The 12468-nt window shown below is 41.9% G+C and overlaps 1 protein-coding gene across 2 annotated transcripts in view; it reads left to right on the plus strand.

Moving 5' to 3' along the window:
* The first annotated feature begins 836 nt into the window (after positions 1-836).
* The window catches only part of LOC102694275 (leucine-rich repeat and fibronectin type III domain-containing protein 1-like protein), an 84336-nt gene continuing 72704 nt past the window's right edge, over positions 837-12468 (plus strand). For both annotated transcript variants that reach the window (XM_015340885.2, XM_069186322.1), the window contains exon 1: positions 837-2118. The gene's annotated coding sequence lies outside the window, so the exon portion shown is untranslated. The remainder of the gene's footprint in view (positions 2119-12468) is intronic.

Consider the following 12468-nt stretch of genomic DNA (forward strand, 5'->3'; position numbering starts at 1 on the left):
GGCCAATCAGAGTTTTCCCACTGCAGGCTCTTGACAGCACGAGCAAGAATACGACCGCACATTTTCTGTAAAGTGCTTTCAGGATCTCAGGATTTGTAGATAACTCCATCCCCCCTCAGAAGGCCAACTGGAAGCATTTCAGAGAATGTGTGTGTGTGTGGGGGGGGGGGGTGGTACTGCAGCCTGTTTTATATATAAAACTGCTTGAATTAAGCAAATAGCTCAAGCATAACAAAAAGAGCCAGATCACATTTCAATATCATTTATATTGTACATGTAAATTTACAAATGGACATGCAGTCCCATGGGCAAGTCCAATCCCAGCATCTACCTTTAATTAAAATACTCATGTATGGTGTTTATGATATGGCCACTATCCATATTCAGCTTGTTAGTGGTTAGCTTTGAAAAACATACCATGACTCATACTTGGCTCATAAAGTCATACATGATATGATAACAGGCGTTAATAAAAATTATTCTTTTTCATTTCTTTTCAATTACCATGCATTTAAGGCTGTAATTAGTATTAACCACGACTGAACACTAAGTCACACAGTATTGCCGCTTAAGGCAGAGGCTGCAGCAGGTACGATATTCACCATGCTTATTATTGTCGTTCTTATTACATTGCACAGTGGTTCTCTATACGGCGCAGGAAAAAAAACCGCTCGTTTTTTTTTAAAACACGTTCCTGGCAAGTTTTCTTTTTTTTCTGTGCACAAATATGGATCAACCAGCGCATTTCAAAAGTACAGTAGAATTTCAGCACACGTGACTGAAAGTGTGCCGATTTATATGCAGATACGAGGGCATCCCCTCCCTCTGCACATCGAGATAATGTCTCTCTCTCCCGCCGTCTCTGGGTACAAGCGCGCAAAACCGGACCTTCGTTTTCGCTAAAAATTAAAATCGAACCCTCTGTTCGTTTATTCAGCGTTTTAATAGACGCCGATGATAGATTCTCAAATACGCATCTGATGGGATGGCTCTGAACTAGCTGGGTGACAGGTTCGCCTGGGGATGGGAGCAGTGCCCCGCAGCGACTGCGGTACAGTGTTATTAGGAGAGGAAAGGAGCGCGAGGCTGGGAGTGCCAGGAGAACTTGCGCGCGCTGAGGTGCTCTTCAGCCAGGCTCGCCCTCGCCTTCCAGGGCTGGTCCGACGGATTGCTGCACATCCTTCCCTCTATCCGTCACAGGCTGCGCTCCTCGGCGAGGAATTACGAGGACCGTCATCGGAAACGCTGCGAGCAGATACGCATAGGCTTCGGTGCCTACTGTACATGGGCTTCGCCTTCTTCTGGGATTAAAGAAAACGGGCGCCGAAGATGCATTTGGTTTACAACACACACTGAAAGAAAGAGCACGTCTTCCCCTGGATCTGCCTTCTAATCAACGAGAAATACACTCTGTCCTCTACGTTTGGACTTACAAAAGTTCAAGGTTAATGTCACGATTTGATGAGAGCCTTATCGGAGACGCTGGGCTGTTGTAGCGTTTAAATTCTTTGAACACCCCTGATTCTCAACTTGCATTTTTTTTTTTAATCTTTGAACGTCCTACCCAATACGGAATATATCTTTGTCCCGCTATGGCACTTTCTGTGGTGATTTCTTAAACGCATCTTTTTTATCGTTGTTCTTAACTAGGAGGAGGGTGACTGGCGAAGCATCGCCCGGTTGCACTGAAGCTACTGGACAAGGACAAGGCAACCCGTCAGAGAGACAGTTTGCAGTTCTCACGCAGCCTGCCGTGTGCAATGATTAACTGAAGCCGACAGCGAGACACGGCTCGGGCGTACATTGCTTTGCTCCTCGTCTTTTCGGGAAGCGAGTTGTTGTTAGAGAGGCAAGCCTCCGCGGGCAGGTACAGTACGCGCATTTGAATCCCGCCGTGAATCTCAGCATTGTATGCCTCTACAAACCAACTCCGATGCCAGTCCTTCGCTCGCGCCGCGTTACAGCACCCTGCGCTGCTCCCGGCTGCAGCTCTGAGTGGGTACAGCAGAACCTCTCGCAGTAAGAGACGCGTCTACACTGGGCGCTGTAAAGCAGCCCTCGCTCGACCTGGGGACAGTCCCTGCAGCACGGAGGATCTTCGGGAGTGGGGTGCGGAAGGTAAGCGGCTTGCTTGATTCACGCTGTGCCTGTCTGCGACCGCCAAACTGCAGAAAGAACTCCGCGCAGGTGCCAGCGCGTCTGTTGTCTGTGGTACGCTGGCCTTAATTTAACTGCCCGCGCTCGGCGCTTCACTTTGTAGGAAACCAAAATCACAATCACCTTGAAAGAGAGACCCCCCTCTGTATGCATCTGTCCTGCAGTTCGGAACAATATTTGTTTTAATGTATGGAGGTTTGTTTTGCGTTACGAAAATGTTACGGTCATCCATAATGTGCCCCGACACATAAAGTACAAAGGAGCTAAGAATGGCTGTTTCACAGCACTTAAAATAAAGGTAATGTAGAATATCTCATTTTAACCCTTCTTAGCTAATTTTAATATCTATCCGTGATAATTTACCCCGGAATTTTGTACAGCGGTATATTGTAGCTAATTATGAGCTATCTCAAGGATCATTTTTCATGTTTTCTAAGCATATGCTCACTATCTGCTCAAAAATGATATTAAAAAAACAAACGTTAAGAATAACGGAAATTATTTTCGTATACAGCGATCGATCTATAAAAAGGAGAATCAAACTGAGGATCCGGTAAAGTTTTGATGATTAATTTGAATGTATTCGTTTCTGTTGGGCGAGATTCATACATATTTTAAATACATTTTGTAGACAGTGGGTGCATCTTTGTCTTCTTAAAGATGTGTGTAGTGCCCTTTGAGTCTGTCCTTCCTGTTTTCCCAAAAATGGGCAAAATAGTTATCTGTGAATTCATGAATACTTGTATGTGTATATTTGGAGTGTCAACTTACAGTTACGTGGTCTTCTCCTTTCGGCCGTACGGTATAGCATACGGAATGGAAGAGAAACGTTTTAGATCTCTAGAGGAAACATTCAATTGAAATGCGTCTTGGAATCAGCAAGAGGCAATGCCTGAATGAGGATCTGGACTCTGTCAGTGATATTGCAGCATAAGGTTTGAGGTACGGTAGTAAAAAAGTGAAGCACTGCTAGTATTCTCTTCATTGTGGTAGTACAGCCGTTTCAGCACCAGGGACAGTTCCCGGTCCAGTTGGTGTCTATGGATGTGTTGGACGTGTGATGCCTGTTTTCGGTTGTCTTTTTTATGTGTTCGGGGTTCTCAGTAGTTAAGGAAACGAATGCCTTCAGACAGCTAAAATGTTTGCGCTGGTTTTCGGCTTTCATGTCTCTGTCAGTACCTTTGGGAGCCACATCCTGACTACGTGACAGAATTCGAAGTGATTCATGAATTTACAGCTCCGTTCTGTTCTCTTAGGTAATAGAAACAGATCGAGACCGAAAAAAAAACCCAGCACGACCGACGCAAAAAAATAATTAAACTATTAGAGCTGGTTTTGATTCGATTCTTTGGGTCATTTGGCTGGTTGTTTAGCACAAGCAACTTGAATGAATCAATTGTTATCATCACCGTCAAAAGCAGCAGTTAAAAAAAAATCCAGAAATATGATCATTTTCTGTAGGCTAGTGGATAGAAATGTATTTATGTTACAAAGCTGTCAAAATCCGTTATTTTGATCAAGAAAGACATAAATGCCATACATTAATTTATACAGATGTCTGCTGATATATACCTTTGTCAATTACATTCAATCCCAAACATACACAAGGGCAGACACATGCATTGACTCAGACAGGCACAAATATCTTATATATTAATGCAAAAGGGTAGTGTTACATTTGTTCTGTTAAACATGAAAGAATTCAATATTAGCATCTAGCAGTCTCCCGCCGTTTGAATTACTGGTAGGGAGGGTCTGCTACTCGAGAATTCACTGGTACGATCAAAGAAAATGGGGATCAGGAGACTTTGGGACGACAGTAACAGCAGCTGAGCAATAATTACATAATTCCAATATCCAAGATGGAAAAAATCTGGCAGGAAACATTTCAGCTTTACAGATGAAAAAAGGGAGAGAGAAGACATTCCGAATTCCCTGAGCCTGGAATCCATTTATTTTAGTATTTCTTAAGATCTGATTATGGAGTCTCTGAAAATTATTTATGAACTGCATTTGTGGAGGGCCTGACAGGTATAATAAGACCCTAAGGGCACACCATGCTCAATAAAGATGAAATTATTGTGAAGATATATTTTTTATCTGTCAAGGCTGATCTGGCTCTGTGCCATGTATCCAATGTAAAGCGTACTATCTTCCCAAAGGAGGGCGAATGTTCCTGACGAATGAGCTATTGACTCTGGAATTATACAGCCATAGCCTACTTTGTGGGAACGTCCAGACTCAGCTGCTTCTGAAACAGGGAGGCATCTCAAGTGCAATGTGAGCAACTTGTACATTCAACATTATGACAAGTAAATTACAGTGGTTACTGCATGGCAGTAATCTCAAAATCCAATGCAATCCCAAGGCAAAGTCATTCCCTGATATGATGTATGACTTCACCAGTATTAAATGTATTAGCTTTTTTATTTGTCAGTCAAATTCAATGCAATATATCTCAGCAGAATGTGTGTGTGTGGGTGGGGTTAAATAAAACACTATTCTCATTCCACAGCTACAATTGGAGAAGTTGGACCACTTACCTGTTCTGACAGGTTTATATGCATACGTGTTTGAACAGCTGCACAGCTCAGTGCTCTTTACAACCAGACAGCCAGCATGAATCTACAGTCTTTCAACAGCAATGGAACAAAAATTGAGATGCAGGTTTTAAAAATCAGAGAAGCAACACTTTGTCTGCTGGCTAACAAATGAGGCTTTTGGACAGTGCGTATTGGGTATGACCCATCGCTACAGATCTTCAGGGTGTTTCTTGCAATCATTGGGTTGCCGTTGCTGAAGCGATTTAGCCTTCATCCTCACAGTCTACCTGTTCACCTGAGACTGCAGTGATTTCATCAGTACTGCACACTCAGCCTGGTGTTACAGCTTTCTCAAACACAGCATAGGGACTGCACAAAGAAACAGCATGCATGATCCTTTCTTTGGCCATGTTATACATGTGGCTATTTTAAGAAAAAGCTCTGATATTCTTTAACTGTTGAACCTCTGCTCATCATTCACTTTGTAAGCATGTTCAAATAAATTAAATAGTCTTGTCCCCAGAGCCCCAGAACTGTACAGAGACTGATGAAGTGGTAGAGATCACCTGTTTAGCCCCACACTGAGGCTTGCTTGCTATAGCTCTCAGTGCGCCTGAACTGATCTTTCAGCCTTCAAAAATTAAAAAGCCAAACATGAGTTCACAGAATATATCTAGTAAGCGATCTATATAGGATAAGTCAATAAGTAAAGTGCACTTGTAAATTGTCAAATCAGTAGCTTTGCAGGTGGGGAAGAGTGATTTCTTTTTTGTTTAGGGAGTCTCCTTTAGTATTCCTTCACCAGGTGATGGAAGTCTCATGATGACAGGATATTGTTCGGTCCCTGAGCTATTCCTGCACGGTCACTTGGAGCTCTTCATCGCTGAAGTTCCAGCCTCCAAGAGCTTCCTTTATCAAGCCAAACCACTGGTGGGGCAACAGCTCGTGCCTAAGCCCATTAAATCACCACATTGTAGCCCACACAGTGCTCAGAAAGATAGGGGTGGAATGTGCTCCATGATGCTTTGTTACTATTGCTGTTCAATGGCTCTTGCAGAAATGCAGAACGCTTGGCTCTGCTTCCTGTTTCACGGTGCAAACCGCAACAAGTGACCAGAATACTCTCATTCTCCTGACACCTGGTCATGACTCAAACTTCTCGCGGTGTTGGTGACGGTTTTCAGATTAACATCTGTTTGACCTGAGTGTTTCCCAGGAATGTCTCAGGGACCAACCAGCATCATTTCATTCCGAGGAGAGGACATCTCAAATCTTGTGACGAAGTGTCGCAGAAGTGTGTGGGGATTCTGCTGAAACTGAAAACACTCATGAGCTACAGTATCTGGTGGATTCTTCACATTTTTTTAATTTACTTAGTTTTGGATGTGAATGTGTATAATATACTTCTTTGGACACACTATTAAGATATTGCTTGATTTTTGGAGACAGGATAGACTTAGTTCCCTGTAATCCACACATCTTCTATGTGTCTGGGGTAGTTATATATCAGGTAGGTGCTGACTGTGACTGGGATTCCCAAGTCATCAGAGCACAACTGGCTGAATGCTGAATTTCCAGGCATGTCCCAATGGGTACTGATTCAGGATTCATCTCCTGGATGCCCTGGAAACTTTTGGGAATCCCCTAGGGGAAAGGAAGAAAAAGATGTCTGGTTCTTCCTACTCAAGCCTCACGGACTGCAAATTGAAGGATCAAATCCGATCACATATCCTCAGGCTATTCCTATGGTATCAAACTAAAAATAGCGATTCTCTTTCGAGCCACAACTTGCTTACGCAAAGTTTCACATACGGTTGGTTCACCACAGAAGGTATCGTACCTCACCTAGAAAGACTGACAGCTAGTGTTGGTGTGAAATGGATAATTGCACAGCTAAATGAAATAGTGGAGACAAATTAATAAATGATTTCATCCGCAGAAAAATACACGTTTGCTCTTTTAATAGTGGCTGTGTGTTTGGGGTTAATCTGATCCAAACCGCAGCAATAATTTACACAAACATGAAATAGAAAATTAATGGAAGCAGGCCTACTGAGTTTTTTTTTTCACTTGACAAGAAGCACATCATTGCTGTGAAGCCGCCAGGGTTGTAATCATTGCTGCTAACCTTCTGAGTCTGATACGTAACAAATAGTAACTGTCACATTGTTACATAATAATGCCTCAACAATTAGCAAGTCTCTGTAAGGGTGCAGATGAAAAAAGAATCGAATCCTTTGAAACACCAAACACTTGTTATGAATGAGCCAGCTGTTCTCTGGCTCGTTTTAATTGTATTTTTCATAGTTCAGGGGCCCTGCGAAAAACACATGCATTGATCACTCTAGGACACAGCTGCGTACAGGGTGCTGGGGAGATCTGGGGTTTGAGTCATACAAAGGTTCTGTCACCATGAGGCAGTGGTCCTGTCTAGACAACACAGTTTGCCCATAGTTCTGAAGATTGACTGCAAGACCTTTAGAGTCTTACACGGTCAGGCATCTGTCCATCTCTCTGAGCTAATAGGCCACTGCACTCCAGGGCTCACTCAGTCTCCTGAAAGCACTGACCTTCCCCTGCTCCTGAGCTCTTTACTACTAGTTTCAGAGCATGCTCTTACACTGTTGTCTCTAATTTCCTCTCAAAGGATTTCAGACAGGTTTTTGTCTCTACATCTAAGCTACAAAGTAAGGCTGTCTCAGTTTTCACAGCATAGTGATAACAAATTCAGGGCAGGTCTCTGTCTGGAGCTGCAGGTGTATAAGATGTATATTGACAAGCAATAAAACTCAGCAACAGATGCCAGGCTTACATGTTAAACCCAATGTTCTTCTGTTACGTGGACAGATAAATAGTTAATGTATCCATTAAATTAACACAGCAGTCGAATATACTAAAATAAAGTTCAAGAAGGATTCACAGTCAGCTCAGAATGACATCAGACAATCTCATTTCTCAAGGAAGAGAGGCAGTCTCTCAGACCTAACTCTGAAGCTTGCAAATTGCTGAGTGCCTTTTATGCATGCAATGCAGTAGTGACCAACACTTTTGTGTCAGGAGGAAAGGATATATTTGGATGGAGAACAGATGATCAGCTAAACCGGATGACCAACTACTCGAGTTGTCAAACAGCTCCCGGGGGTGATGCCCTGGTCATCTTAAATAACCTTTACTGCCTCTGGGTTACACAGAAGAGTGACCACTTCATTGTTAAAGCCTTTTCTCACGGTCCCAACCTGATCTGAGATGTTGTGGGGCTGCTGGGGTGGAATAACTTCCAGCATTGCCCAGGTGGGGGCACACTAGACATCCACCGGTGTCTAGCTTGACAGGTAAACCCGACTCCATGGGCTGCTGCTAAAGATGAAGTCAAAATTACAATCCAACCAGATTCTCTGGGCAGTGGAGCGCAGCTGGACACAGATCCAGAATGATTGCACACATTCTCAAGTCAAGCCGCTGTACTCTGATAAAGCCTTGTTGATGAACTGGGAAGATGACACGAGCGCAGGCTTACAGTGATGCTAACTTCGGGGGGAAAAATGTACTGTTAATCTTTCCAAATGCTAATTTATCATAAGGATTAGTTAAATGGTGTAGAACCGTGACAGATGTGCTTTATTAAACTAAACAGAAAATAAATGATCCGATGTTTGACACAGCAATAAGATTTGGTGTTCATTACTCCAGCTTATTGGGATTGTTTATTGTAATTCATGAGTGCATCGTTGGAAGGAGTAATAAATCCTTACAAATACTTTACCTTTTCAAATGCCATGCCTCGCTGTATGTTATTTTAAGAAATAGGATGAGCCTTGTTGTGTTTTTCAAGATGTTTCAGAGAGAAATTTCCTCCTGTACTGTCTTGTTGTGTTATTAATTAAAGACACTATTTGGAAGACGTCCTGGATCATCCTACAGCAGTGGTTTAACAGCAACCCCCTTTCAGACCTTTTCAATAACTTACCAAATTCAAAATGAATTCCAACAGAAGAACAGAGAGTCTGACTGAGTACTTTAAGCACTTTCTCTGATCTACAAAGCCATTATTTTTTACATTTCATTCTGTCAGCACTCTCACACAAGTCTGAGCTTTCATGCTTTAATCATTCATTTGTGTCTTCTCTTCCCACTACATGGCTAGGATTGATAACTTCAAATTCCATCATTTTTGAATAATTTGAAATTCATTACCAAAAGGATTAAAGGTCTTCCAACAAAACATGCAGGAAACCTTTCAACATCAAACTTCATCAGTTGGATGAAACAAAAAAAAGATTAACCCAAAAACTGAACGTGTTGCTCACTCTTATTGCTGTTTGGGAGCATATGTGCATGGCAATTTGAAATCTTTTAATAACCAATCCTTCAGCAGCTTTTGATTCGATACTGCACATCAGCTAAAGAAAGCAATAAAGCTCATCGTATTTCCACGGCTAATTAAAAAGTGCAATTAAATAAACTGTAAATACATGATATTCTCGTCGCTGGTTTTAGAACAGTGGTAATCCCTGTGTCACACTGCGCACAAAAGAATCACTAACAGGACTTGATTCTTTAGCTTATGTGAACTGCATTTCCTGAATGCCTCTGGGCAAAATGCATAAGTTATCAGAGTGTTCTTCATGAATCTTTCATTTGAGTGCAATGGAACAGTGAACAAATGCAGCTCAACTAACTTGCTCAGAACATTAATTGGTTCGATTGATCAAACAGTCATTGTCTAGAATGATCACTGATTTTATGATGGGTCCCGTTTTTTCCAGTGGTCTCATGCTGATTTGTTATCCAAGTAAGAAAATACCCTTACCTTGCAGAATTTCAGCCTTCATTGATCAAGGTTCCACTGAGCAATGTTTGCTACCTGGCAGTTCAAAACAAACCCTTCCTGCCACAGTGCAGGAAGTGTCTCAGCTGCTCCATTGCTTTCACAATTAAATCTCCATGCATGATGCTGCTGTGTTGCTTCCTGGAATTCTGTGCAATGCAACTGAACCATGAGAAGAAAACACTGAAAGGTCAGTGGAAAGGAAATTTCCTGAGGGCTAAAACAAATGGTGTGTCTGTGTATGTGTGGGGAGGGGTCATACTGGCAGAAATTGTACGGATTTCCAAGGCTTTACAAAGAGCTATATAAAATAACTGCATAGCTCAGTCACAGACACGGTGCAGTGATGTGAAACCCTGCATGCAAAATCGCCATCCTGACACCAATTATTAAAAAGAAAAATATCTGATACAATTCCTAACTGTCCACAGGAGGAACTTCACACACTGAAGAATTCCTCCCGCCTGTTTTGGTGAGGCCCTCCATAGTGCCGCTCTCTCACGGCTTATTTAATCCTATTAGCTACAGCTTTGCGGTTTGACTCTGGGCGTCAGGGAGCAAGACCAAGTTTCAGTATCGGCCATATGTCAGCCCTCCCGGGTGCCCAGTAGCCCTCCGCAGTGGAAGATGTGTGTGCCTGAGAGCTCATCTGTCAGAGCCTGGCTCCTCGAGCTCGCACAGCAGCCCTTCAGACAGAACAGAGCACCGGGACATTCGTCCGTCTCGATATTCTCTTAACATTTTAACAAATTGTTTGCAATACATTTCAATATCATTAAAGTTGGCTTAAAGGAAGGAGAGGTTATGCTACACAAACAGTGGCAAATTGAGGATTTCTCTTTCTTTCACATCTGTAGCTCCTTGCACAAAAATCAATCGCAGTTTAACATTTGCGGTGTGAAGATGCTACTTAATTCAAGTCCATACTGCTACAAGCTCAGAAAGATAAATCTGGATCCATACTTTTTAAACCTTGTAGGTCAACACTAAGTCCCAGACAGTTCTTTTGCTCATATTCCAATCCACTACCGTATTGTAGGATGTTCCAGAGCGGTGCGTTACATCAGATTTCTAAAACTTGAATTTTTTCATGCTAAAATTATAGCAGCACACTAAAGCACTCCCTGAAGTTGGGTTCAAACCAGCGACTCAGGGAAATGACTGGAACTGCAATTATCAGATGCAGAAGAACCGAACTTACAATGCAGACATAGGGAACATAATTAAAGTGCAGTTGAAAAAAAGAATTGAAAGAAAAATGCATCACCAAACATTCTAGCCTTTTTCCTCTCTGTACTCTCACAAGACAAAAGGAATATGAACTCTCTGAAATGTGAAGTTGTTAAAACGCCCATTTTCAACTGAGAATGTAAGCCTTTACTTGGTGCAGAACAGGCATACAGTAACTGTCTGTTTAAACTTAATGAGGAAACTCCCATCAGTGAATCACTTTTACTCTTTCTTTTTTTAAAGTGAATGCAGTGCTCCATCAGAGTATTATTGAACAAGTAATCATCTTTCGCATTTATGCTCTGCAACCATTTAATTTTTAATAGCTCAAAAATGTCAAACTTCCACGGTGTTTCAGATCTAAAGTTCTTTCTTTCATTTTCCACCTTCTGGTTTCACTAATGCATTTAAAACCAAGAACAGGAGGCATATCTTTACACAAAGGGCTGTGGGAGTATGGAACACCCAGATGTACTGTTAAAGCCCATTCCCTGGCTTCTTCCCTGATCCCTGGATCAATTAACCAAGAACCACCAAACAGACTTGATGGACCAAATGGCTACCTTTTGTTTGTGACCTAATGTGATATGTGATGTGTTACATTGCTCAGTATATCATCACTTACAAATCCTTCAAAAACACAGCCTGAGCTGGAAACATGGACCACCTTTTGAATTTGGTCAAAATCTAAATAAATTCAAGTCTGCACTACTGAAATCTTATGGATGGATAAGTGAATGACCCTTATGCAGAGGATGCAAATATGCTGCCAGCTTGTACATTTCCTTTCATTTAGAACTCAGGTTTCATTTCTGACATTCCCACAAAGACAGCTCATTGGAGATGATCTCAGGTGTTTGACCTCGACTATTATAAATACCTCTTCTGGCTTCTGCCAAGTTTCCCTGCAGCTTATTTGCAGTCCAGAAGGCAGGTTCAAATGTAAGAAGTAAACAGAAGTTGATTGCAGATTTATAATTACTGTAACAGGAGGTTCTAACTTCTACACTGTGCAATTGCATTTGACTGTGTTTGACGTTTGTAATCATTTAAAGATTTGTTCTAAACCAGGCTGTTTAGAACTCCCATTAATTGTCGATGTTGCCCCTAATGGACCTGGCAGAATTATGCTGTCAGGTGCATATTTGCATATTTATTATTCTCTTGAGATTGATGGTTTGTTTGTGAGACATCGCAATCAGATTAACCAACCCTGTTTAAAATTTCCTAGAAAAGGGTGTAGTGTGAGTGATTAAAAACAAAAATTACAAAAGTTTTCCTTGTTCAGTTGAAATACAGGATTCGATCTCTTCACAGCAGCAGGGACATCCTCTCATTAAGAAGAAACAGTAAGGTAACGCAAGCTGCAACCCAGCAAAGTTCACTCCAGCTGGAACAAATGACAACTTGACTTCTTCGCCTTAACAGAAAAGTACTGACAGAAATCTCCCACTGTTATAATGTGATGTCCAGTGTGCAAATACATTACGTCCCCTTTGGTGATCTTGGGAAATTAAATGAACAACGGAAGGGAGTGTTGAGGTGGAGCTTTTTTGTTGGTTTGTTTCAATGCATAAATTCTGCAAGGAGGCTCTCCAGTTGTGTCTTTAAGTGTACATCATTGAATTTATCGTACATTCTTTTAGGCTTTTATACCTCACTTCATTCCTGCTTTCAGCTGCCAAATGAACAGTGCCAAAATTGTCTCGG

Source organism: Lepisosteus oculatus, chromosome 3 (assembly GCF_040954835.1).
Source record: "Lepisosteus oculatus isolate fLepOcu1 chromosome 3, fLepOcu1.hap2, whole genome shotgun sequence".
In the NCBI taxonomy this organism is placed as follows: Eukaryota; Metazoa; Chordata; class Actinopteri; order Semionotiformes; family Lepisosteidae; genus Lepisosteus; species Lepisosteus oculatus.